The 24,536-nt window shown below is 48.0% G+C and overlaps 1 long non-coding RNA gene across 1 annotated transcript in view; it reads left to right on the plus strand.

The window, feature by feature from the left end:
• Positions 1–24,536, plus strand: part of LOC144821788 (uncharacterized) — a 260,761-nt gene that overhangs the window by 116,295 nt on the left and 119,930 nt on the right. The gene's annotated exons all lie outside the window — the stretch shown is intronic.

Raw genomic sequence — 24,536 nt, forward strand, 5'->3', positions numbered from 1 at the left:
TACACTCTCAAAGAAAGTATTCTAAACCTAGCCCTAAAACAAAAAACTTTGGCAGGCAAAGGGTTCCATTTTCAAATTAGGTCAGACCTATCTAGGGCTACCCTAGACAAGCAGTGGGAGCTTGGCAGGCGTCTGGAGGCATTTAGAGATGCAGGTGCCTCTGCCCAACTTAAGTTTCCTGCCACACTGAGAATTATGCACAACAACAAAATGTTTAATATCAGGTCTGTGCAAGAGGCGGATGAGTTATTACTCATCATAGGATCAAAGGAAGGAGCTAGGAGCTAGGGGTTCTCTGGGTTCTCTGGGCTGAGGCCAATGAAATTGCTGTTTTTAAGATGCATTTGGGCTTTCCTTTTCTTTTCTGTCTCTCTGCTATTATAATACTCCTTCTTACTTGGGGGGCATTTGAATTAGATGAAAATGGACTGGAAGGGGGAAAAAAAAGGGTGTAAGAAGTACGTAATGTAGAATTAGGAATAGCGGGGAAAAAAAGAAGGGACACAAGGGAAGAAATGGGGGGAAAAAAAGGTTTTAAAAAAAGGGTGAAAATGGAAAAAAAAATTAAGAAATAAGTACAATAAGTACAATCTTCTTTGATTGTAGTTGTCCTCGCTTAAATTTTTGGGGGAGTTGTGAGGGTGGAGCACTGCTTCTGGACTTGTTCCGTATAGATAGGGCAAGGGTTTCCCGTGGGGGGGGTTGGGTTGGGCACAGGGGGGGGCAGTAACAAGAAAAACCTCATTTTCTGCTTACACAATCGTCATTTTCGGTCCAGATTTACAAATGGTAGCAAAGATGTCTTACGACTAGGTCTGAGAGTTGAGCACCCGGCTGATGGGTGTGTGTTGGGGGTGGTTCAGTCTTTCTTCAATGAATAGTGTGAAGATCATCTCTTGGAACGTGAATGGCTTCCGCACCAGACCTAGGGCAGATAAGATCATGCAATATTTATGAGATTCTGATGAGACACATCTAACGGAGGCTGAAATACTATTATTGGTGAAGAAAAATAGATGGATTGATCTCTCCATTTCAACTACGCAATCAACTAACACCAGAGGCGTAACGATCTTTTTTAAAAGACCTGTCAAGGTAAAATTAATATCGAAAATTGTGGACCCTAGTGGCAGATGGATCATCGCAACAGTAATAGTTGCTGGAGTACAAACTACGATTCTAGGCTACTATGGCCCTAACATAGATGATCCCTTTGTCTTAAAAACTATATTTCAACATCTTTTGTCCTTCCTGGAACCAGTAATCCTGGCGGGGGACTTCAAAATAGTTTTGGATCCGGTTCTAGACAAGTCTCCAAATAGCCGACCTCTTGCCCTCTCTATAACCCGAGAGTTTCTTCTTAGAGCTATGAAACAATATGGCTTAGTGGATGTTTGGAGGGATAGGGTCGGAAAGAGACAGGGGGTTTCGTACCGAAACCATAAATACCATCACCAGTCAAGGATAGATTTTATTCAAGTTAATCATAGGCTGGTAGAATGTGTAAAAGCTATCCGCTATCTTCCATCCCATCTATCAGACCACTCCGCAGTATTTATAGATCTTGAGGGGTTCCCAATGGCCTCTAGAGCTTGGTCTTTTGATCGTTCGTTTTTATCAGCATCAGAGGATATATCTTTTCTAAATGTGGAATCCCAGCATTTCTTGCAGCGTAATGTGGGATCAGCCGCTTTGGGGATCGTATGGGATTCCTATAAGGCCTTTTTACGCAGAATTATTACCAGTAAAGTTTCTTTCCGTAAGAAGAGGTATAGAGAAGAAATAGCTAGCTTAGAGGCTGATATATTGAAAACCCAAATTGAGATTGACCAGCTCCTACAGGTATACCAACACAAATACTTAGTAATAATCTCGTAACCTTAAAAGGCCAAATGGGATCAGAGCTTAATCAACGTCTGCAAGAGAAATGGGATGCTAGCAAGTTGGCTCATTTTGAGTTTGGGGAGGGAGCTGGAAAACTTTTGGCCTGGAAAGCAAAGACGGACTTGTGCCGTAATAACATCAACTCAGTGGTCCATGAGAATATATCTTATACATCAGATTCTGATATTAGGAGAATCGTTAGAGATTTCTTCCAGTCAATCTATCAGGAAGATAAAATCCTGGACAAAGAAAAAATGGAGAGTTGGTTAAGAAAGATACCCCTTCCAAAACTATCTGAGGAGCAACGGGCTTCCCTGGATAAAACCATCACAGATGAGGAGGTTAAAGCTGCTATTCTACACGGCAAGAAGGGGAAAGCAGCCGGTCCAGACGGTCTACCAATTGAAATTTATAGGGCCCTGAAACAGGTAACTGTCCCCTTTCTTACAATGTTATTAAACCAAATATTGCAGGATGGAATATCTCCCCCTGTGTCTTGGGATAGTGCTTCCATCACACTAATCTTAAAAGCAGGGAAGTCTGCAACCTCCTGTGGGTCTTATATGCCTATATCCTTTCTGAACGTGGATTATAAGATCTTTTCCACAGTTCTAGCAAAGAGACTTAGTATAGTGGCACCAGACATCTTACATCGGGACCAGAAAGGATTTGTAAGAGATCGGCAACTGTATGAATTGACCTATGACTTGATAGGAGCCATAGATATGGCGACAATATATTCTCTTCCACTGGCAGTTCTGACGCTGGATGCTACCAAGGTCTTCGACAGGGTGAATTGGTCATACCTGTCGGGGGTCTTGGATAAGTTCAATATTGGAGACAGCTTTAGCCGAGCCATTAGTCTTCTTTACTCGAATCCATCAGCCAGGGTGTTAGTGAATGGTGAACTAGCTGACCCCTTCCCCATCACAAGGGGAACACGCCAGGGCTGGTCTCTTTCCCCCCTTTTGTTTGACCTCTATATAGAGCCCTTTGCCCAGTTGTTGAGGGGTGAGGAATCTATTAAACCATTTGTTTTTGAGGGGTGGGAAAGGAAAATAGCACTCTATGCTGACGATATTTTGATATTCTCCACAGATATACGCTCAGCTTTTCCAGCAATCATTAAACTGGCCTTAGAGTTCGGGGAAATATCTGGTTACGAAGTTCACGCCTCAAAGACCGAGGTAATGGTCTGGAATGATGGAGATTGCAAGATGGGGTTTCAACTCTCATCTAGTCTGAGATATTTCGGCCTAAACATTATTAAAGATATTAACAAACTAGCTACAATCAATTTTTCAGCCGTTGCTAGGGAATGCCGTTTACTCATGCAGTCTTGGACGTATCTTCCACTATCTTTGCTGGGTCGGGTTAATTTGGTTAAAATGACTATTTTGCCGAAGGTATCTTTTCTTTTTAATACCATTCCTCTTTTTTTGATTCTGTAGGTATTTCTAAGTTACAGGGAGATATAACGTCTTTCATTTGGGCAAAACATATCCCAAGGATTGCCTGGAAAAAGCTTAGGCGCAGAAGGGAAAAAGGGGGGTTGGCTGCCCCTGATTTGCAAACATATGCATGGGCATTCCAACTGAGCCATGCTCGAATGTCATTAAAGATGGCGACAGGTCAAGGGGTTGGCTATATGTTTTCAGCCATGCTTAGGGGGGAAGCAGCAGCACAGTCAGGTTTTCTATTTAAGTTCGGAAACCCAAAGTTCTTTAAAAAAATCAAATTGAAGGTTCTACAGGGGATGGCAAGAGTATGGTGCAAGGTGAGGAATCTGACAAAACTGGGATATTTTTCTAGTAGAACCCCATTATGGGGTCCCCGGGGAACCCTGGCTGGCTGGAAGATAGTTTAGCTGCACCCTTGCGAGATGGTGGGCTTGAGACATGGGGAGACATCTTTGTGGAGGGTAATTTATTACCTTGGGAAACCCTAAAAGATAAAACAGGATCTAATCTCTCTAAATTTAAATACATCCAAATAGCCAGTTGGGCACAGTCCCATTCTATGCAGGCTTTAGGTCGAAGGGGAGCTCCAGTTGGGGGTGGCAACCAACTGGAAACTTTACTTTTGGACAAACCACCAGGCAAAAAAGAAATATCGCTGTGGTACAATCTGATACTAGAGGAGTCTGAAGGGGAATTCCAACTACCCGAGCTGTTGTGGGGCTCCTCTTTAGCCTGTAGCAATATGGTAGATTCTCATTCAGGGTCTTATGGGATATTGTGAAACCCGCATGGTTGCGCAGGAATCATCTGTACACGCTTCACAGAGCATACTATTCTCCAAATAGGTTGGCAAAATTTGTTCAAGGTTCCTCTGTGGCATGTGCTAGATGCAGCTTAGTAAATGCCAATGATGCCCATATGTTCTTTGAATGCCCCTCTATCAGTGCTTTCTGGGACACCATTAGTAAAGTACTTACATCATCTATGGGCCAGCAAATCTCAATCGATCTTCCTCTAGCAATTATGGGAGTAATGGATGAAGTGCGGAATCCTGCGAAAAACCTACTCTTTTACTCAATTTTATTGGCTAGGAGAGAAATCTGCAAAAAGTGGAAAGATCACCATCCACCTACATTCTCAGATTGGAGAGTGTCAGTTCTACAAGTATCCAAACTTGACTTGGTCAGAACCGGGAACCGGAATAAAAGGGCTTTTTGGCATATGCTTAAATGGAATTAACTAACCGGTTTTTTTTTTCTTTTTTCTTTCTTTTGTTTTTTTTTTCCCCGGTCCAATGATTAAGCTGCTGTGGTTTTCACCCTCAGTACATGCTTGGCTCAGGGTCGGCTCCCTAGCTACGATGGCAGCACTTTCCACGTTTTTATTGGATTCAATGTATGGGTCCTGAATGGCTCTTGTATGCTGAAGGGTGTTGGTACAGGCAGTATCTGAGTCCATTGGTACCTGTCATCTTTGAAACCATGGTGGAAAATGAGGACAAAAAAAAAAACATGTATTCTTTAAAAATTAATATTTTTAACTTCTGCTTATTGGATTTTTGTTGTTCTGTTCTTGGTTTACACAACAAAAAATGGTAATTTTTTATAAACTGGTGTGGAGTCCATTTGAGGTGTTTTTGCTATGTTACTGTGTGTTGTGTGCATATCTACTTTATACATTGCCTCTTAGTTAATCCTGACTGCTCTGTGCCAAGCTACCAGAGGAAGAGCACAGGTTAATGTACAGATTGTGTTAATGACATAACCCTGACTAAGATTGTGGTGCCTGTTTGGACAGGGTGCATAACTCTGTCAACCTGAAACCCAATTTCTAACAGCAAATATTTATGAAAAAATGTTTACTTTCAATGGCTTGAATGCTGCAGTAGGTACACCCATACCAGAATCATGCTCCCATTTGACAAAATGCAGGATAGAAACTAGGATGTTGCTGAATGAAAAGGTACTGAAGAGATTTCATGTTATTTCCGCCTTCTGCGCGTTGTGCTGACCTTATCTTCTCCCGCTTCCCTTTCCAAAATGACTTAGGGGCACATGCAACAAGCTTTTTTCCGGTCCCATTTGCGAATGGTTAAAAGCCATTTCTGATGCCTCAAACCTCAATACATTCGCAAAATAGGTATTCGAAAAATTGCGATTACCTATTTCGCAAATGCATTTAGGGAATCGCAATTTGCAATTCCGTACATGCAATGCATGAAGCATTTTAAAAATGTTAATTTGTATTAAGGATTCGCAAATTATCATCAACTTTAAGTTGATAGTAATTTGCAAATCCTTAAAAGAAATTCACAAAATTGAATTTTTCAAAGTGCCATGTGGCACATGCACATGCCCTTAGGGCATAGGTGTGCGCCACAGGTGCACACTTACATTTTTTGAGGGTGCACCATGGGGGCAGCACCCTTGCAATTGCATTTGAAATTTGCGATTACCTGTTAGTAATTGCAAATTGTAAATGCTTTCACATGGGAATGCATTCCCTTATAGCGAATCGCAAATTGAGATTTGCTATTAGGGAATGTGCAGGAATCGCTATTTATTTTGCAATTCCTACATGCAGAATTGCGACCCCTAAATAGGGATTCCATAAAACCCGCTATTAACTAATCGCAATTTCTTATCTTGATGCATGTGCCCCATAATCTTCATAGGTGGGGAAAATATCACTGTTAATCTTACTGAAATCTAATACCTTTTATGTAATAGAAAGAGCTAAATTCAGATCTACCTCATGGGTTTGACTATGAATAGAAAAGAATTGCATATAATATCGAAGGGGGTCCTTCCGCCATCACATAGCGATTTACCCACCACCAAATTAGGATGGCGGTGAATACTGCCGTGGACGCAAAGTCTGTCCGCAGCTTCACCGCCAAAGGCAATTGTACCGATTGCGTGGCGGACGGAGCAGTGTCACTAATATGGTGGCAGTGCCTAGCAGGCACCTTCCACCACATTAGGATGTGGGTCCAAAAAGGCCTTTGCATGGCGGCAATGCCGTCATGGAAAGGCTGGGTGCGATTGAGTTTGGGGGCACATTGTGGTCCCCCCTTGTGTGGAGGAGTGTCACTGCACTAGGGGTACCCATGGTACACCCCTCATTTCCAAGCACCAAGTGGCAGGCACTGCGTAGTGCATGCCACGGAGTGCAGGGAAATGCGGTGCACGCACTTTTGACATTGCGTGGGTTGCTGCAGCCAGCAGCACCGCCCGCATTGTAAAAAGCCCAGGATGCGTCTGCCAGTGTGGCAGGCACATCCTAATCGCAGTGGTGGGACCGCCGCATGTCTGGAGGGCAGGTCCAAACACAGCTACAATGGCGGGCGGACTTCGTAATAACCCCCTAAGTTCCAAAGGCTAGCCACCATCAATGGATGCAATTATCAAACTACTAAATTTCTGCTTACTTCTAAAAACACTGGTACTGTCCCATTTGAAGTCTACATGTTCTGCAGAGAAGGGGTTGCTAATGTTCCTTTTGAAAGCATGGCTTCCTACCAGAAAAGTTCTGTAACTGTCTCATTATAAGTATTCAATCCCTGCAGATATGTTTATGCTGATTAAACTGTACCAATACTGTGGAAGGCTGCTTTTATTAACCAGACGTTGCTAGCAGGGCACCACTCTTGCAAAGTGCTGATTCTGTTCCACAGAGAGAACAGCAGCACCTTCTATAAGTGTTAATTGCACCCACATCGTAGGCTTCCACATTTTTCATCGCAACATTGGGAAAAACTCGCTAATTATCTCTTCCCCTTAATAGTTCACCTTGCAAATAGGCAGTATTTATTTAAGTGACACCCCTCAAATAAAGCATTTCCTCGGTCAACATATATAGTTGCGCAACTACTTAATAAAGAAATATGCATTTAGTCCTGTTAGTTCTAGCTTCCAGTGCTTTAGATCCTACTTCAAGCATCCCTTAATCTCTAGATACTGGCAATCTATGCCTTATACTATGATAACTTGTTTTCATAACTCTTCAGCAGCGGCTCTTCTGGCAAGGTGAGGGAGCGTCACCTCACAGAGTGTAAAAGGAACGTTAAAAACATTTGCGTTATTATCATTTTATTTTTCTCCATCGAGCCGGAACAGTGCAGGGCTGGGCTGTGTCACGGATAGGGAGGAAGAGTGGTATAATGTGCACTTAAGTTCACATGACGGTTTGGAAGGCCGTCTTGGGTCGACCAAACCAGCAGGCATACTTAGGATGTTCTCCACCCGGCTGCATTGCATAGCCAGGTGGAGTACATGAATCGGCTCCCACAACCAGGTCGGTCAGACCAATCACGATGTTGCTGTCATGCTGATGACAGCAGCGTCGTGATTGTCTCAGCGGAGTCTGGGAGCCTGTGTGTTTCCTGTCCTGCGTTGGGCAGAGGAGAAGCAGTAGCCCATCAGGTAAGTGAACATTAAATATTAATTTTTTTAAATCAAGTCCCCACCTACCCCCGCCCTACCACTACTTTCAAAAGAGGCCGCCAAAGTAACTCTACCTTTCTTGACTAACTGGGTTGGTTATACAAGTATATTTGTGTTCTAACTAAGGGACAAGTCATAATACGGGAGGGGAACTCAAACAGCAAACTGGAGCATGTATATCTCCGTATATGAACATCATAAGCAAAAAATAATAATAATATTAGTATGATGATATGTACTCAAGGATGTGCCACCAAGTATGAGCACATATGCATCATGACCCTGATGCAGCTCATACAAGCAAACGTACATCACATCATATGATGTAGTAGCCCTTTTATTCTTTTAATTTACTGTTTAAAGGTGATAAGCCCTTCATAGAGTGGTATATTTATAAAACTGCTGAACGGGGCACACGTAATATTGGCCAGCCGAAACACTGTGTGGCTATAATCGATAAGTAGCAGCAGTGACAGGGCCATGAAGAAATATGAGTGGTACTTAGTGAAAATAATGTTTAATTAAAAGCAGCACTGTGAAGACTTCTAAACCAACAGTCCCTAAGCCTGGCCAGGAAATGTTTTAAGTTAGCAACTTTTCAAAATGATATTTCAGGCAAAAAGCTTAACATGACCTGTTTCCACACAAATTCAATTGTGATTCTGCGCACATGAAAGCAACTCAAAATCTGCTGTGTTTGTGTTTTTTCCCTCTTGCACTGAATCAAATTTTGCTGAGGAAAAAATAAGCGCAGATGCAAAAAAATGTGTGTTGGTGGGTCCCACCAGCAACCACTGACTAAAATTAAACACTATACTGACAGCTTTCTATGTCAGCTGCCTCCTACATTAAAAAAAACACTTCTTATTTCCTTCCAAACACGTAGTCCCAATAGAATACTGCATTAATTTGTTTATGCACAGTTTTCTGATGTTCAATGTATCTGCGTACCAGCATTCGCATTTTGCTAGGCTGGCTGCATTTAATTTCTATAATGTATGTACTAATTCAAAATGAAAGTAAAACAGTGCTTATATTTCATGTGCTGTATCAACAATCAAATGCATACTGATATTAAAACAATGACAAAAGCACATCCCACTTGGGTCACAGTGTGGTGCAGTAAACACATTTTGTTTTCCCCTGAACAGCTGAGGCTTTGTCACCCCAGTGCTGAGCCCTGTTTTGCCCATTTAAGGTAGTTTCCACTTAGGGCTCCATAACTTCTTCATATGCGGTGCCCATTTTGCTGCCCTTTTTCCAAACATAGTGGGAATTCTAAATTTACCCAGGGTTTGTAGATTCCCTTGTAGGGCGATCAAGACATGTTTATTGGGGAAAGAACAGGAAAAAGTGTCCTGCAATAAACTGCATCAACAAAACATTTGCTTTGCTAAAACCACCTTTTTCTCAGCTTTCAGGAGCAAACAGAACTGTATCAAAAATGATTTCTTACCACAGTTTTGGAATTTTTCTAAGAGGTAGCCCATTTTCCCCAATTTTTCTACATTTTTGTACTTTAAACCTACTTCTAGTTTATGGTGGACACAGATGTGCATCCAATGGATGATGCCGGTAAGTTATACGTTTCTCAAAAGCAGATAACATAAAAAATGTATTTGTGTAGATCCCTCTAAGTTTCCCCAAAGGTACTAAATGCTGACATAAAAAAAAAGAAAAATTAGCGATTTGTGGCAAAGTTTTCATCTGTAACTTCTAGTCACTATGGTTGATTCACAAAAGCATTAGACTGGTACACCCTGTGGACTCTTTTGGTCACGAGGGGATATATAGGGTTTTTAGGTTCTCCAAGAACCTGAGGTATCAGAGTCAGCAGCTCTTAGAATGGTTTTCATTGTGTACTGAGTATAGAGCAATTCATATGGTAAAATATAAATTTGAAAAAGTGGTTATCGACAAAACTTATTTATTTCAGAAATGTAGATTAGAGGCTGAGTTAAGAAGAGGTGATTATTTGTTCATATCTGAATTTATAGGTGTTAGACCTGGCATCATTGGCATGAGTCTCTCCTCCATTTTTTCTGTTTGCCTCCTCTGTTTACGATGTTTTTGCTGGTAAATGCTTTGGGCACTGTGCCACTGCTGATCAGTGCCACAGTGCAAGTGCTCCCTATGTGAAATTGCTGTATTGATTGAATTCCATGTTTGACTTATTTGGTTTACTGTCAGTCCCTAGTAGAGTGCACCAGGAGTGCCAGGGCTTGTAAATACAAATGCTGCTAGTGGGCCTGCAGCCCGTGTTGTGCCACCCACAAGAGCGGCCTAGTAAAAGTATGTCTGAAGGTCTACCATTGCTAGACCACGTGCAGTCTGGCACTGTCACGCAGACTGCGCAAGTACACCTACTTGCCAGTCCCTAAACCTTCCCTTAACTTCATGTTAGTCACCCCTATGGTAGGCCCACGGGCAGGGTGCATTGTAAGCATAAGGTAGGACAAGCCTGACAAGGTTGGCATGTCCTAATAGTGAATTACAGCCATGTTCGTTTCTCACTAGTGTAAGGTAACCTGCTCTCCATCAGTTAGAATGGGCTGCCAGGATTATTAATGCTCTAATCCTAGCGGGCTCGGGGAGCATGGTGCAATGTCGAGTTTGGTATCCCTGAACTCAGGGTTTAATAACGCATCCGTTTGTGTGGATGGTTTTTGGGTGTGCGTGTGACAGGAGCTGGGTGGCTCCAGAGGTCTGAATGAGTCAGTGTGGGGTGAGTGGGACATTTGCATTGAGAGTAGGGGAAGAGTAGCTCCTGATAGCCTGCCCTGCCTGATACAATGCTGGCTCCGCCCCCCTGCCGGGCGGCTGATGACTCTGTGCCTGCCTGGGACTTTCCTGGCCCACCTCCTGCCGGGCAACTGATGGCCCTGCCCCTGCCAGTGACAATGCTGGCTCCGCTCCTGCTGGGCGGCTGAAGACTCTGCCCTGCACAGTGAATAGGCCAGGTGCTTCGGCCTCGCAACACCCACAACAAACCCAAGATAGGGGGAAATTCCCCTGCATGGACAAAGGGATCAAAGCCAAAAAGGGGTATAAGAACCAAGAATTTAGATCACTTCTGACAAGGAAACCTGAACCAAGGACAAGAAGCCTGCTGATCTAAGGACTGCCTACCCCTACTGCCAGAGTGCTGTTTGTTGGGGGAATCCTGCATTGCTTCTTTATTTTTGCCAAGGAACCAGGAGAGAGGAACTGTGTGGGTACTCTCAATCTTTGCTAAGAAAATCTCCAAGGGCTGGAAGAGTGCCAGTCTCCTGTTGAAGTCACAGGGCTAAAGGACTTCATCTGCTTAAAGTGCTGTTTGCTGGAACTTGTGAATCCAGCACCTCTGAAAGAATCCAGCAATCTCGACGCCGACGAATCCAGCTCGACATCGTGAGTAACGGCTCCAGTGTCCCGCTTCCTCGACGCCGGCCGCCGGGCCCGATCGACGCCAGCAACCACGCCAGTGAGTAGTGAGTTCGGCTCCAGCTCCAAGTGACCTCGTGTCTGCACCGCTGCTGATCGCATCGACTTCGAGCCCTCTCGACGCCGTGAGCGCTGCTCACTCTTGCAACATCGACATCGACGACGCCGTATCCTGCTTCACCTCGTGAGCGCTGCTCCTGCCTGACTTCGGTCGACGCCGCTGCAGATCGCCCCGACGCAGAGGCCCGATCGACGCCGAAGACGCGACGCCGGACATCTCGACGCCGCTGATCAGCGAGTGCTTCACTTTTCCAAGGTACTGTGTTGTGGGGGTCTGTGCGACTCCGGGCTCGACGTAGCGCTCCTCGCGGTCGACGCCGAACCTTTGGATTATCTTTGCCTCGACGTCGTGTGACTCCCGTGTGGGTTACATTGTTGCCAAGAACTGTGTTTTAGAGAAGAAGAGTTGCTTTTGATACTGAAGACTTTGTGCTAAGAAGAAACTACGCTTGAACTATTATTTTTCCTTCCAAGAGTATTTATTAAGATTGTGGTATATTTTTGTCGTTATTTGGTCTTGTGCTAAGCCTTATATAAAAATCCTTATTTTTATAATACTACTGTGTTGTGTCCATTTGTAGTGTATTCACTTTATTACTGTATGTGGTCATCAATGCTTAACGCACTGCCTCTGAGATAAGCCTGTCTGCTTTGCCAAGCTACCAAGGGGGTGAGCAGGGGTTATCTAAGTGTGTGATCCCCTTGCCCTGACTAGAAAAGGTGTGTCCCTATTTGTCAGAAGTGTATACCTCTGCCAACTAGAGACAGCCGCTTCTAACATTGGTGGGTCAGCGGTGAGGATTTGAACTTTGCATTTATGACCCATGTGCAGTGATTAGTGTGCGCTACACAGTGAAAGCAGACCATAGCGCAGCCACAATCTGTTTTGGTTGGATATTTTATTTTTGTTCTCCGCTTTCCTGGAACTTGATTTTTGAAACTGCCAGTTTTGACCATGAGTGATGCCGGAGTCACTGCCCCTGTTGCTGTTGTGGAGGAGTTTGATAGGAGCAAGATAAAGGATTACAAGTTACAGGATCTGAAATCCTTTTGTAAGCAATTTAAAGTTCCTACAACAGGCCTCAAAGTTAAAGAAAATTATCTCAAAGCATTGGAGGCCTGGTTAAAGGCCAGAGATCCCTCTGATGCGGTGGTGGTACCGCCAGGGGAAGGGGAAGAGGAAGTACCAGTGAATGGTCATGTGTCCTCTCCTGGCAGCAGTGTTTCCTCCAAGGGTCTCTCTCCTGAAGAAAGAGAAGAAAGGGAGAAAGAGCGAGCTTACAACATGGAAATGGCAAAACTTAAGATAAATGGGCAGTTGGAAATAGAGAATGCAAGAGGCAGGAGAGAAGCTGATATGGAGATCAAAAGGTTAGAGTTTGAAAGAGAGAAGTTAGCTTTTGAGCGTGATACCAGGATGAGGGAGTTGGAGCTCAAAGCTAAAGAGTTAGAATTGAATCCCTCTGGTGGCAGCATCCCATCTGTGCCTGAAGAAAGTAGGTTTTATTTTCCCAAAGATGTGATCAAAGATTTTCAGAAGAATGAGGATATTGGTCAATGGTTTAAAGCATATGAGTTAGCATTGTTGGCCCACCGGGTCCCTGAGAAGGATTGGGGAGCGGGGTTGTGGGGTCGCTTTGTGAATGAGGGAAGAGATACCCTGTTAGACATGCCTGTTGAGGATAGGATGTCTTATGCTCATATGAAAGATGCTTTAATGTTAAGGTATGGCCTAACCCCAGAAAAGTACAGACAGGCCTTTAGAGAATGTAAGAAGTTGCCTGGTACTACGTGGGTTGAATATGTGTCATTTTTTTGCAGAGCCATGGATGGTTGGGTAAAGGGCAGCAAAGTGGAAAGTTATGATGCTCTTTATGATTTGTTTGCTTGGGAGCACTTGTCTAATAACTGTTTTCCAGAGCTGCGCCAGCACCTTATTGATAGCAAGATATCTAACCCTAGAAAACTTGCTGAAGAGGCGGACCGCTGGGTCAGTACCAGGGTCCACAAGGGTCCAGTGGGAGACTCAGCCAAAGGTGGGCAGGGTCCCCAGCAGAAGAGTGGGGGGGACAAGGGTAAACAGAGGGAGTTCCAGAAAGGGCCCCAAAGTAATCCCCAAGGGAACCAAGGGAAGGGTTCCCAGCCTCCCCCAGAGAAGAAATCAGAGGCCCCGACAGGTAAACCTGTTCATAGGGGCCCAATGACCTGCTTCGCTTGTAAGCAGGTGGGACACCGGTTTTATGATCCCCAGTGTCCCTTGAAGAACTCTAGTGCACCACCCAGTGCACCACCACGTGCCGCCCCCGTCAGTTGGCGAGTGTAGCCCTGGGAGGGGAGGAGATGGTTGCCCATGGTGGGGAGGGTCCCGCAGAGATGTCCCTGGTCTCTCTAGGAGACATGGAATTGGTCCCTCCACCCCCGCTGCCTAGTAACACTAAGAAATATAGGCAGTGGGTGACCATTAATGGCCATAGAGTGGAAGCTCTCAGAGACACCGGAGCGAGTGTGACAGCTGTCAAGTGTCACTTGGTGTCCAGAGAGCAGGTTGTTCCTCACGCATTCTACCCCGTGATAGCTGCTGACAACTCCCAGAGAGAGTGTGAGGTAGCTCAAGTTTCCTTTGAATGGGGGGGAGTTTCAGGTACTCTTCAAGTTGCTGTAAGGCCCGCCATGCCTGTTGATTGTCTCCTGGGCAATGATTTAGAAGACTCCCCTTGGGCTAAGGTGGCGAGGGAGACACATTTGAAAATGTTGGGTGTGCCAGAGTGGGTGTGTGCAACCACTCGATCCATGACAGCAAGTAAGGGTGTTGATGGGGTTCTGGAGCCTGAAAGTATGGCCCAGGACCCAGCTGTGAAGAGAAGAGGCAGGGGGCGCGGGAAACCGTCCCCCGTAGTTCCCGTGGTCCAGGAGGAGGCAGACCTTGAGGGGTATGCCCTGGAACCCACAGGGGAACAAGTTGCTGAACTGGGAGAACTGCCCGAGCTGACTCACTGGCAGCAGGATGGTGGTCCCTCCAGGGAGGAATTCTGTGCAGAACAGAAAGTGTGCCCTTCTCTTGTGGGTATGAGGCAGCAGGCCTCAGCCCAAACCTCAGGTGATCAGTCAGGGTCACATTTTGTTTACTGGGAGAACGACCTCCTGTATAGCGAGCCTAAGGCTGCTGAGCCTGGGTCAGCCCGTGCGCTGGTGGTACCCCAGCGCTTCAGAGCCTTCCTACTGGGTTTGGCTCATGACGTTCCGTTAGCTGGACATCTGGGGCAGGACAAGACCTATGACAGGCTTGTCACCCATTTTTATTGGCCTCAGATGAGAAGGGATACAGATATCCATTGCAAGACCTGTCAAACTTGCCAGGCAAGTGGGAAAAGCGGGCGGAAGCAGAAGGCTCCCCTCCAACCTTTTCCCGTGGTCAGTACCCCCTTTGACCGGGTGGGGATTGACAGTGTTGGGCCCCTGGACCCCAAGACAGCCCTAGGCAACAGGTTCATCCTGGTCTTGGTGGACCATGCCACACGGTACCCGGAAGCCATCCCTCTCAGAACCATGACGGCCCCCGTGGTGGGACGGGCACTGATGGGTGTTTTCTCCCGAATGGGGTTCCCCAGAGAGGTGGTGTCAGACCGGGGCACCAACTTCATTTCCAACTATATGAAGTCTCTGTGGAAGGAGTGTGGGGTAACTTACAAGTTCACCACTCCTTACCACCCCCAAGGTAATGGTTTGGTTGAAAGATTCAACCGTACCCTTAAAGGCATGATTATGGGTCTTGAAGAACCAATGAGGCGTAAATGGGACATCCTCTTGCCATGCCTGTTGTTTGCTTACCGTGAGGGGCCACAGAAGTCTCTAGGGTTCAGCCCCTTTGAGCTTTTGTATGGTCACCCGGTAAGAGGACCTTTGAGTCTGGTCAAAGAAGGCTGGGAGCAATCTCCCAGGAAACCTCCCCAGGATGTATACAGTTACATGCTGGCCTTTAGGAACCAGACTAGGCGCTTCAGAGATCTTGCTCAGGCAAATCTGGAGGCCAGCCAGGAGGAGATGAAGCGGTGGTACGACCAGAAGGCCACTTCGGTAGAGCTTCAGCCTGGACAGAAAGTTTGGGTCATGTCCCCTGTGGAACCTTGTGCGCTCAAGGACAGGTGGACTGGACCATTTGAGGTTGTGGAGAAAAAGAGCGATGTCACCTACATGGTGGACTTGAAGTCTCCCAGGAACCCCTTGCGGGTCCTGCATGTCAACTGTTTAAAGCCCCACTTAGAAAGGTCCGAAGTGGGCATGCTCCTAGCTACAGATGCGGGAATGGAGGAGGAGAGTGAGCCTCTTCCTGACCTCCTGTCTGCAAAAGAGCAAGATGGGTCAGTGGATGGTGTTGTCCTCTCTGACACACTGACCCCTGAACAGCAGCAGGATTGTCGCCAACTGTTGGGACAATTCCCTGATCTGTTTTCCTTGATTCCTGGTGTCACTCAGTGGTGTGTCCATGATGTGGACACCGGGGACAGCACTCCTGTCAAGCACAAGGCTTACAGAGTGACTGACAAGGTCAGAGCATACATCAAGGAGGAGGTCTCCAAAATGTTTACCTTAGGGGTGGTTGAGTCCTCTAGCAGTCCTTGGGCCAGCCCAGTGGTCTTGGTCCCAAAGGCTGCAGCGCCTGGTGCTTCACCGGAACTTCGGTTCTGTGTGGATTACCGAGGACTCAATTCAGTCACCAAGACTGACGCGCACCCCATCCCCAGAGCTGATGAGCTCCTAGATCGGTTGGGGGCTGCCCGGTACCTTAGTACGTTTGATCTAACGTCTGGGTACTGGCAGATCGCCTTGACTGATGGGGCAAAAGAGAGGTCAGCATTCTCCACACCAGATGGGCACTACCAGTTCCGGGTTATGCCCTTTGGGATGAAGAATGCCCCTGCCACCTTCCAGAGGTTGGTCAACCAGGTCTTGGCTGGACTGGAGGATTTCAGTGCCGCCTACCTGGACGACATCGCAGTGTTCAGCGCCAGCTGGGAGGAACACTTGCGCCACCTCCAGGAAGTGTTGTTGGCCCTGCGCAGAGCAGGCCTCACAATCAAAGCCAGTAAGTGCCAGATTGGGCAGGGTTCAGTGGTGTACTTGGGGCACCAAGTAGGGAGCGGCAAGGTGGCCCCCCTGCAACCCAAGATTGATACCATCCTGGCATGGGCACCGCCCAAAACCCAGACTCAGGTGAGAGCCTTCTTGGGTCTCACGGGTTATTACAGGAGGTTCGTCAAGGATTATGGTAACATTGTGCACCCCTTGACTTCGCTGACTTCCAGGAAGCAGCCACGACTTGTGATCTGGACTGACGCCTGTCAGACGGCCTTTGACACCCTGAAAACTGCAATGTGCACAGCACCCATACTCCAGGCACCATACTTTTCTAAAGAATTTGTTGTCCAGACGGACGCTTCAGAGCATGGCGTGGGGGCTGTTCTAGCTCAGGTGAATGAAGAGGGCCGAGACTTACCTGTAGCCTTCATCAGTAGGAGGTTACTTCCCAGGGAACAGAGGTGGAGTGCGATAGAGAGAGAAGCATTTGCTGTGGTCTGGGCGCTGAAGAAGCTAAGACCCTACCTGTTTGGGACTCACTTCCGGGTTCAGACAGACCACAGGCCCCTCAGATGGTTGATGCAGATGAGGGGTGAGAATCCAAAGCTGTTGAGGTGGTCCATTTCCCTACAGGGGATGGACTTCACGGTGGAACACCGCCCTGGCACAGATCACGCCAATGCTGATGGTCTGTCCAGATTTTTCCGCCTTAGTGATGAGGACTCCCTAGGGTAAGGGTAGTTCTCCCCACATTTCAGCTGGAGGGGACACGTGTTAGACCTAGCATCATTGGCATGAGTCTCTCCTCCATTTTTTCTGTTTGCCTCCTCTGTTTACGATGTTTTTGCTGGTAAATGCTTTGGGCACTGTGCCACTGCTGATCAGTGCCACAGTGCAAGTGCTCCCTATGTGAAATTGCTGTATTGATTGAATTCCATGTTTGGCTTATTTGGTTTACTGTCAGTCCCTAGTAGAGTGCACCAGGAGTGCCAGGGCTTGTAAATACAAATGCTGCTAGTGGGCCTGCAGCCCGTGTTGTGCCACCCACAAGAGCGGCCTAGTAAAAGTATGTCTGAAGGTCTACCATTGCTAGACCACGTGCAGTCTGGTACTGTCACGCAGACTGCGCAATTACACCTACTTGCCAGTCCCTAAACCTTCTCTTAACTTCATGTTAGTCACCCCTATGGTAGGCCCACGGGCAGGGTGCATTGTAAGCATAAGGTAGGACAAGCCTGACAAGGTTGGCATGTCCTAATAGTGAATTACAGCCATATTCGTTTTTCACTAGTGTAAGGTAACCTGCTCTCCATCAGTTAGAATGGGCTGCCAGGATTATTAATGCTCTAATCCTAGCGGGCTCGGGGAGCATGGTGCAATGTCGAGTTTGGTATCCCTGAACTCAGGGTTTAATAACGCATCCGTTTGTGTGGATTGTTTTTGGACGCTGTGTTTGAAAATAGCACTTTTAGAAAGTAGCTATTTTCTTGTCTAACTGTCTACCGGTCTCTGCTGGTTCTGGTGTGCGTGTGACAGGAGCTGGGTGGCTCCAGAGGTCTGAATGAGTCAGTGTGGGGTGAGTGGGACATTTGCATTGAGAGTAGGGGAAGAGTAGCTCCTGATAGCCTGCCCTGCCTGATACAATGCCGGCTCCGCCCCCCTACCGGGCGGCTGATGACTCTGTGCCTGCCTGGGACTTTCCTGGCCCACCTCCTGCCGGGCAACTGATGGCCCTGCCCCTGCCAGTGACAATGCTGGCTCCGCTCCTGCTGGGCGGCTGAAGACTCTGCCCTGCACAGTGAATAGGCCAGGTGCTTCGGCCTGGCAACACCCACAACAAACCCAAGATGGGGGGAAATTCCCCTGCATGGACAAAGGGATCAAAGCCAAAAAGGGGTATAAGAGAAGGACCCCTAAACCAAGAATTTAGATCACTTCTGACAAGGAAACCTGAACCAAAGACAAGAAGCCTGCTGATCTAAGGACTGCCTACCCCTTCTGCCAGAGTGCTGTTTGTTGGGGGAATCCTGCATTGCTTCTTTATTTTTGCCAAGGAACCAGGAGAGAGGAACTGTGTGGGTACTCTCAATCTTTGCTAAGAAAATCTCCAAGGGCTGGAAGAGTGCCAGTCTCCTGTTGAAGTCACAGGGCTAAAGGACTTCATCTGCTTAAAGTGCTGTTTGCTGGAACTTGTGAATCCAGCACCTCTGAAAGAATCCAGCAATCTCGACGCCGCCGGACGCCGCCGAATCCAGCTCGACATCGTGAGTAACGGCTCCAGTGTCCCGCTTCCTCGACGCCGGCCGCCGGGCCCGATCGACGCCAGCAACCACGCCAGTGAGTAGTGAGTTCGGCTCCAGCTCCAAGTGACCTCGTGTCTGCACCGCTGCTGATCGCATCGACTTCGAGCCCTCTCGACGCCGTGAGCGCTGCTCTCTCTTACAACATCGACATCGACGACGCCGTATCCTGCTTCACCTCGTGAGCGCTGCTCCTGCCTGACTTCGGTCGACGCCGCTGCAGATCGCCCCGACGCAGAGGCCCGATCGACGCCGAAGACGCGACTCCGTACATCTCGACGCCGCTGATCATCGAGTGCTTCACTTTTCCAAGGTACTGTGTTGTGGGGGTCTGTGCGACTCCGGGCTCGACGTAGCGCTCCTCGCGGTCGACGCCGAACCTTTGGATTATCTTTGCCTCGACGTCGTGTGACTCCCGTGTGGGTTACATTGTTGCCAAGAACTGTGTTTTAGAGAAGAAGAGTTGCTTTTGATACTGAAGATTTTGTGCTAAGAAGAAACTACGCTTGAACTATTATTTTTCCTTCCAAGAGTATTTATTAAGATTGTGGTATATTTTTGTCGTTATTTGGTCTTGTGCTAAGCCTTATATAAAAATCCTTATTTTTATAATACTACTGTGTTGTGTCCATTTGTAGTGTATTCACTTTATTACTGTATGTGGTCATCAATGCTTAACGCACTGCCTCTGAGATAAGCCTGTCTGCTTTGCCAAGCTACCAAGGGGGTGAGCAGGGGTTATCTAAGTGTGTGATCCCCTTGCCCTGACTAGAAAAGGTGTGTCCCTATTTGTCAGAAGTGTATACCTCTGCCAACTAGAGACAGCCGCTTCTAACATTGGCGGGTCAGCGGTGAGGATTTGAACTTTGCATTTATGACCCATGTGCAGTGATTAGTGTGCACTACATAGTGAAAGCAGACCATAGCGCAGCCACAATCTGTTTTGGTTGGATATTTTATTTTTGTTCTCCGCTTTCCTGGAACTTGATTTTTGAAACTGCCAGTTTTGACCATGAGTGATGCCGGAGTCACTGCCCCTGTTGCTGTTGTGGAGGAGTTTGATAGGAGCAAGATAAAGGATTACAAGTTACAGGATCTGAAATCCTTTTGTAAGCAATTTAAAGTTCCTACAACAGGCCTCAAAGTTAAAGAAAATTATCTCAAAGCATTGGAGGCCTGGTTAGAGGCCAGAGATCCCTCTGATGCGGTGGTGGTACCGCCAGGGGAAGGGGAAGAGGAAGTACCAGTGAATGGTCATGTGTCCTCTCCTGGCAGCAGTGTTTCCTCCAAGGGTCTCTCTCCTGAAGAAAGAGAAGAAAGGGAGAAAGAGCGAGCTTACAACATGGAAATGGCAAAACTTAAGATAAATGGGCAGTTGGAAATAGAGAATGCAAGAGGCAGGAGAGAAGCTGATATGGAGATCAAAAGGTTAGAGTTCGAAAGAGAGAAGTTAGCTTTTGAGCGTGATACCAGGATGAGGGAGTTGGAGCTCAAAGCTAAAGAGTTAGAATTGAATCCCTCTGGTGGCAGCATCCCATCTGTGCCTGCAGAAAGTAGGTTTTATTTTCCCAAAGATGTGATCAAAGATTTTCAGAAGAATGAGGATATTGGTCAATGGTTTAAAGCATATGAGTTAGCATTGTTGGCCCACCGGGTCCCTGAGAAGGATTGGGGAGCGGGGTTGTGGGGTCGCTTTGTGAATGAGGGAAGAGATACCCTGTTAGACATGCCTGTTGAGGATAGGATGTCTTATGCTCATATGAAAGATGCTTTAATGTTAAGGTATGGCCTAACCCCAGAAAAGTACAGACAGGCCTTTAGAGAATGTAAGAAGTTGCCTGGTACTACGTGGGTTGAATATGTGTCATTTTTTTGCAGAGCCATGGATGGTTGGGTAAAGGGCAGCAAAGTGGAAAGTTATGATGCTCTTTATGATTTGTTTGCTTGGGAGCACTTGTCTAATAACTGTTTTCCAGAGCTGCACCAGCACCTTATTGATAGCAAGATATCTAACCCTAGAAAACTTGCTGAAGAGGCGGACCGCTGGGTCAGTACCAGGGTCCACAAGGGTCCAGTGGGAGACTCAGCCAAAGGTGGGCAGGGTCCCCAGCAGAAGAGTGGGGGGGACAAGGGTAAACAGAGGGAGTTCCAGAAAGGGCCCCAAAGTAATCCCCAAGGGAACCAAGGGAAGGGTTCCCAGCCTCCCCCAGAGAAGAAATCAGAGGCCCCGACAGGTAAACCTGTTCATAGGGGCCCAATGACCTGCTTCGCTTGTAAGCAGGTGGGACACCGGTTTTATGATCCCCAGTGTCCCTTGAAGAACTCTAGTGCACCACCCAGTGCACCACCACGTGCCGCCCCCCGTCAGTTGGCGAGTGTAGCCCTGGGAGGGGAGGAGATGGTTGCCCATGGTGGGGAGGGTCCCGCAGAGATGTCCCTGGTCTCTCTAGGAGACATGGAATTGGTCCCTCCACCCCCGCTGCCTAGTAACACTAAGAAATATAGGCAGTGGGTGACCATTAATGACCATAGAGTGGAAGCTCTCAGAGACACCGGAGCGAGTGTGACAGCTGTCAAGTGTCACTTGGTGTCCAGAGAGCAGGTTGTTCCCCACGCATTCTACCCCGTGATAGCTTCTGACAACTCCCAGAGAGAGTGTGAGGTAGCTCAAGTTTCCTTTAAATGGGGGGGAGTTTCAGGTACTCTTCAAGTTGCTGTAAGGCCCGCCATGCCTGTTGATTGTCTCCTGGGCAATGATTTAGAAGACTCCCCTTGGGCTAAGGTGGAGAGGGAGACACATTTGAAAATGTTGGGTGTGCCAGAGTGGGTGTGTGCAACCACTCGATCCATGACAGCAAGTAAGGGTGTTGATGGGGTTCTGGAGCCTGAAAGTATGGCCCAGGACCCAGCTGTGAAGAGAAGAGGCAGGGGGCGCGGGAAACCGTCCCCCGTAGTTCCCGTGGTCCAGGAGGAGGCAGACCTTGAGTGGTATGCCCTGGAACCCACAGGGGGACAAGTTGCTGAACTGGGAGAACTGCCCGAGCTGACTCACTGGCAGCAGGATGGTGGTCCCTCCAGGGAGGAATTCTGTGCAGAACAGAAAGTGTGCCCTTCTCTTGTGGGTATGAGGCAGCAGGCCTCAGCCCAAACCTCAGGTGATCAGTCAGGGTCACATTTTGTTTACTGGGAGAACGACCTCCTGTATAGCGAGCCTAAGGCTGCTGAGCCTGGGTCAGCCCGTGCGCTGGTGGTACCCCAGCGCTTCAGAGCCTTCCTACTGGGTTTGGCTCATGACGTTCCGTTAGCTGGACATCTGGGGCAGGACAAGACCTATGACAGGCTTGTCACCCATTTTTATTGGCCTCAGATGAGAAGGGATACAGATATCCATTGCAAGACCTGTCAAACTTGCCAGGCAAGTGGGAAAAGCGGGCGGAAGCAGAAGGCTCCCCTCCAACCTTTTCCCGTGGTCAGTACCCCCTTTGACCGGGTGGGGATTGACAGTGTTGGGCCCCTGGACCCCAAGACAGCCCTAGGCAACAGGTTCATCCTGGTCTTGGTGGACCATGCCACACGGTACCCGGAAGCCATCCCTCTCAGAACCATGACGGCCCCCGTGGTGGGACGGGCACTGATGGGTGTTTTCTCCCGAATGGGGTTCCCCAGAGAGGTGGTGTCAGACCGGGGCACCAACTTCATTTCCAACTATATGAAGTCTCTGTGGAAGGAGTGTGGGGTAACTTACAAGTTCACCACTCCTTACCACCCCCAAGGTAATGGTTTGGTTGAAAGATTCAACCGTACCCTTAAAGGCATGATTATGGGTCTTGAAGAACCAATGAGGCGTAAATGGGACGTCCTCTTGCCATGCCTGTTGTTTGCTTACCGTGAGGTGCCACAGAAGTCTCTAGGGTTCAGCCCCTTTGAGCTTTTGTATGGTCACCCGGTAAGAGGACCTTTGAGTCTGGTCAAAGAAGGCTGGGAGCAATCTCCCAGGAAACCTCCCCAGGATGTATACAGTTACATGCTGGCCTTTAGGAACCAGACTAGGCGCTTCAGAGATCTTCCTCAGGCAAATCTGGAGGCCAGCCAGGAGGAGATGAAGCGGTGGTACGACCAGAAGGCCACTCAGGTAGAGCTTCAGCCTGGACAGAAAGTTTGGGTCAAGTCCCCTGTGGAACCTTGTGCGCTCAAGGACAGGTGGACTGGACCATTTGAGGTTGTGGAGAAAAAGAGCGATGTCACCTACATGGTGGACTTGAAGTCTCCCAGGAACCCCTTGCGGGTCCTGCATGTCAACCGTTTAAAGCCCCACTTAGAAAGGTCCGAAGTGGGCATGCTCCTAGCTACAGATGCTGGAATGGAGGAGGAGAGTGAGCCTCTTCCTGACCTCCTGTCTGCAAAAGAGCAAGATGGGTCAGTGGATGGTGTCGTCCTCTCTGACACACTGACCCCTGAACAGCAGCAGGATTGTCGCCAACTGTTGGGACAATTCCCTGATCTGTTTTCCTTGATTCCTGGTGTCACTCAGTGGTGTGTCCATGATGTGGACACCGGGGACAGCACTCCTGTCAAGCACAAGGCTTACAGAGTGACTGACAAGGTCAGAGCATACATCAAGGAGGAGGTCTCAAAAATGTTTACCTTAGGGGTGGTTGAGTCCTCTAGCAGTCCTTGGGCCAGCCCAGTGGTCTTGGTCCCAAAGGCTGCAGCGCCTGGTGCTTCACCGGAACTTCGGTTCTGTGTGGATTACCGAGGACTCAATTCAGTCACCAAGACTGACGCGCACCCCATCCCCAGAGCTGATGAGCTCCTAGATCGGTTGGGGGCTGCCCGGTACCTTAGTACGTTTGATCTAACGTCTGGGTACTGGCAGATCGCCTTGACTGATGGGGCAAAAGAGAGGTCAGCATTCTCCACACCAGATGGGCACTACCAGTTCCGGGTTATGCCCTTTGGGATGAAGAATGCCCCTGCCACCTTCCAGAGGTTGGTCAACCAGGTCTTGGCTGGACTGGAGGATTTCAGTGCCGCCTACCTGGACGATATCGCAGTGTTCAGCGTCAGCTGGGAGGAACACTTGCGCCACCTCCAGGAAGTGTTGTTGGCCCTGCGCAGAGCAGGCCTCACAATCAAAGCCAGTAAGTACCAGATTGGGCAGGGTTCAGTGGTGTACTTGGGGCACCAAGTAGGGAGTGGCAAGGTGGCCCCCCTGCAACCCAAGATTGATACCATCCTGGCAGGGGCACCGCCCAAAACCCAGACTCAGGTGAGAGCCTTCTTGGGTCTCACGGGTTATTACAGGAGGTTCGTCAAGGATTATGGTAACATTGTGCACCCCTTGACTTCGCTGACTTCCAGGAAGCAGCCACGACTTGTGATCTGGACTGACGCCTGTCAGACGGCCTTTGACACCCTGAAAACTGCAATGTGCACAGCACCCATACTCCAGGCACCCGACTTTTGTAAAGAATTTGTTGTCCAGACGGACGCTTCAGAGCATGGCGTGGGTACTGTTCTAGCTCAGGTGAATGAAGAGGGCCGAGACTTACCTGTAGCCTTCATCAGTAGGAGGTTACTTCCCAGGGAACAGAGGTGGAGTGCGATAGAGAGAGAAGCATTTGCTGTGGTCTGGGCGCTGAAGAAGCTAAGACCCTACCTGTTTGGGACTCACTTCCGGGTTCAGACAGACCACAGGCCCCTCAGATGGTTGATGCAGATGAGGGGTGAGAATCCAAAGCTGTTGAGGTGGTCCATTTCCCTACAGGGGATGGACTTCACGGTGGAACACCGCCCTGGCACAGATCACGCCAATGCTGATGGTCTGTCCAGATTTTTCCGCCTTAGTGATGAGGACTCCCTAGGGTAAGGGTAGTTCTCCCCACATT

The sequence above is a fragment of the Lissotriton helveticus genome, chromosome 2_2 (assembly GCF_964261635.1).
Source record: "Lissotriton helveticus chromosome 2_2, aLisHel1.1, whole genome shotgun sequence".
In the NCBI taxonomy this organism is placed as follows: Eukaryota; Metazoa; Chordata; class Amphibia; order Caudata; family Salamandridae; genus Lissotriton; species Lissotriton helveticus.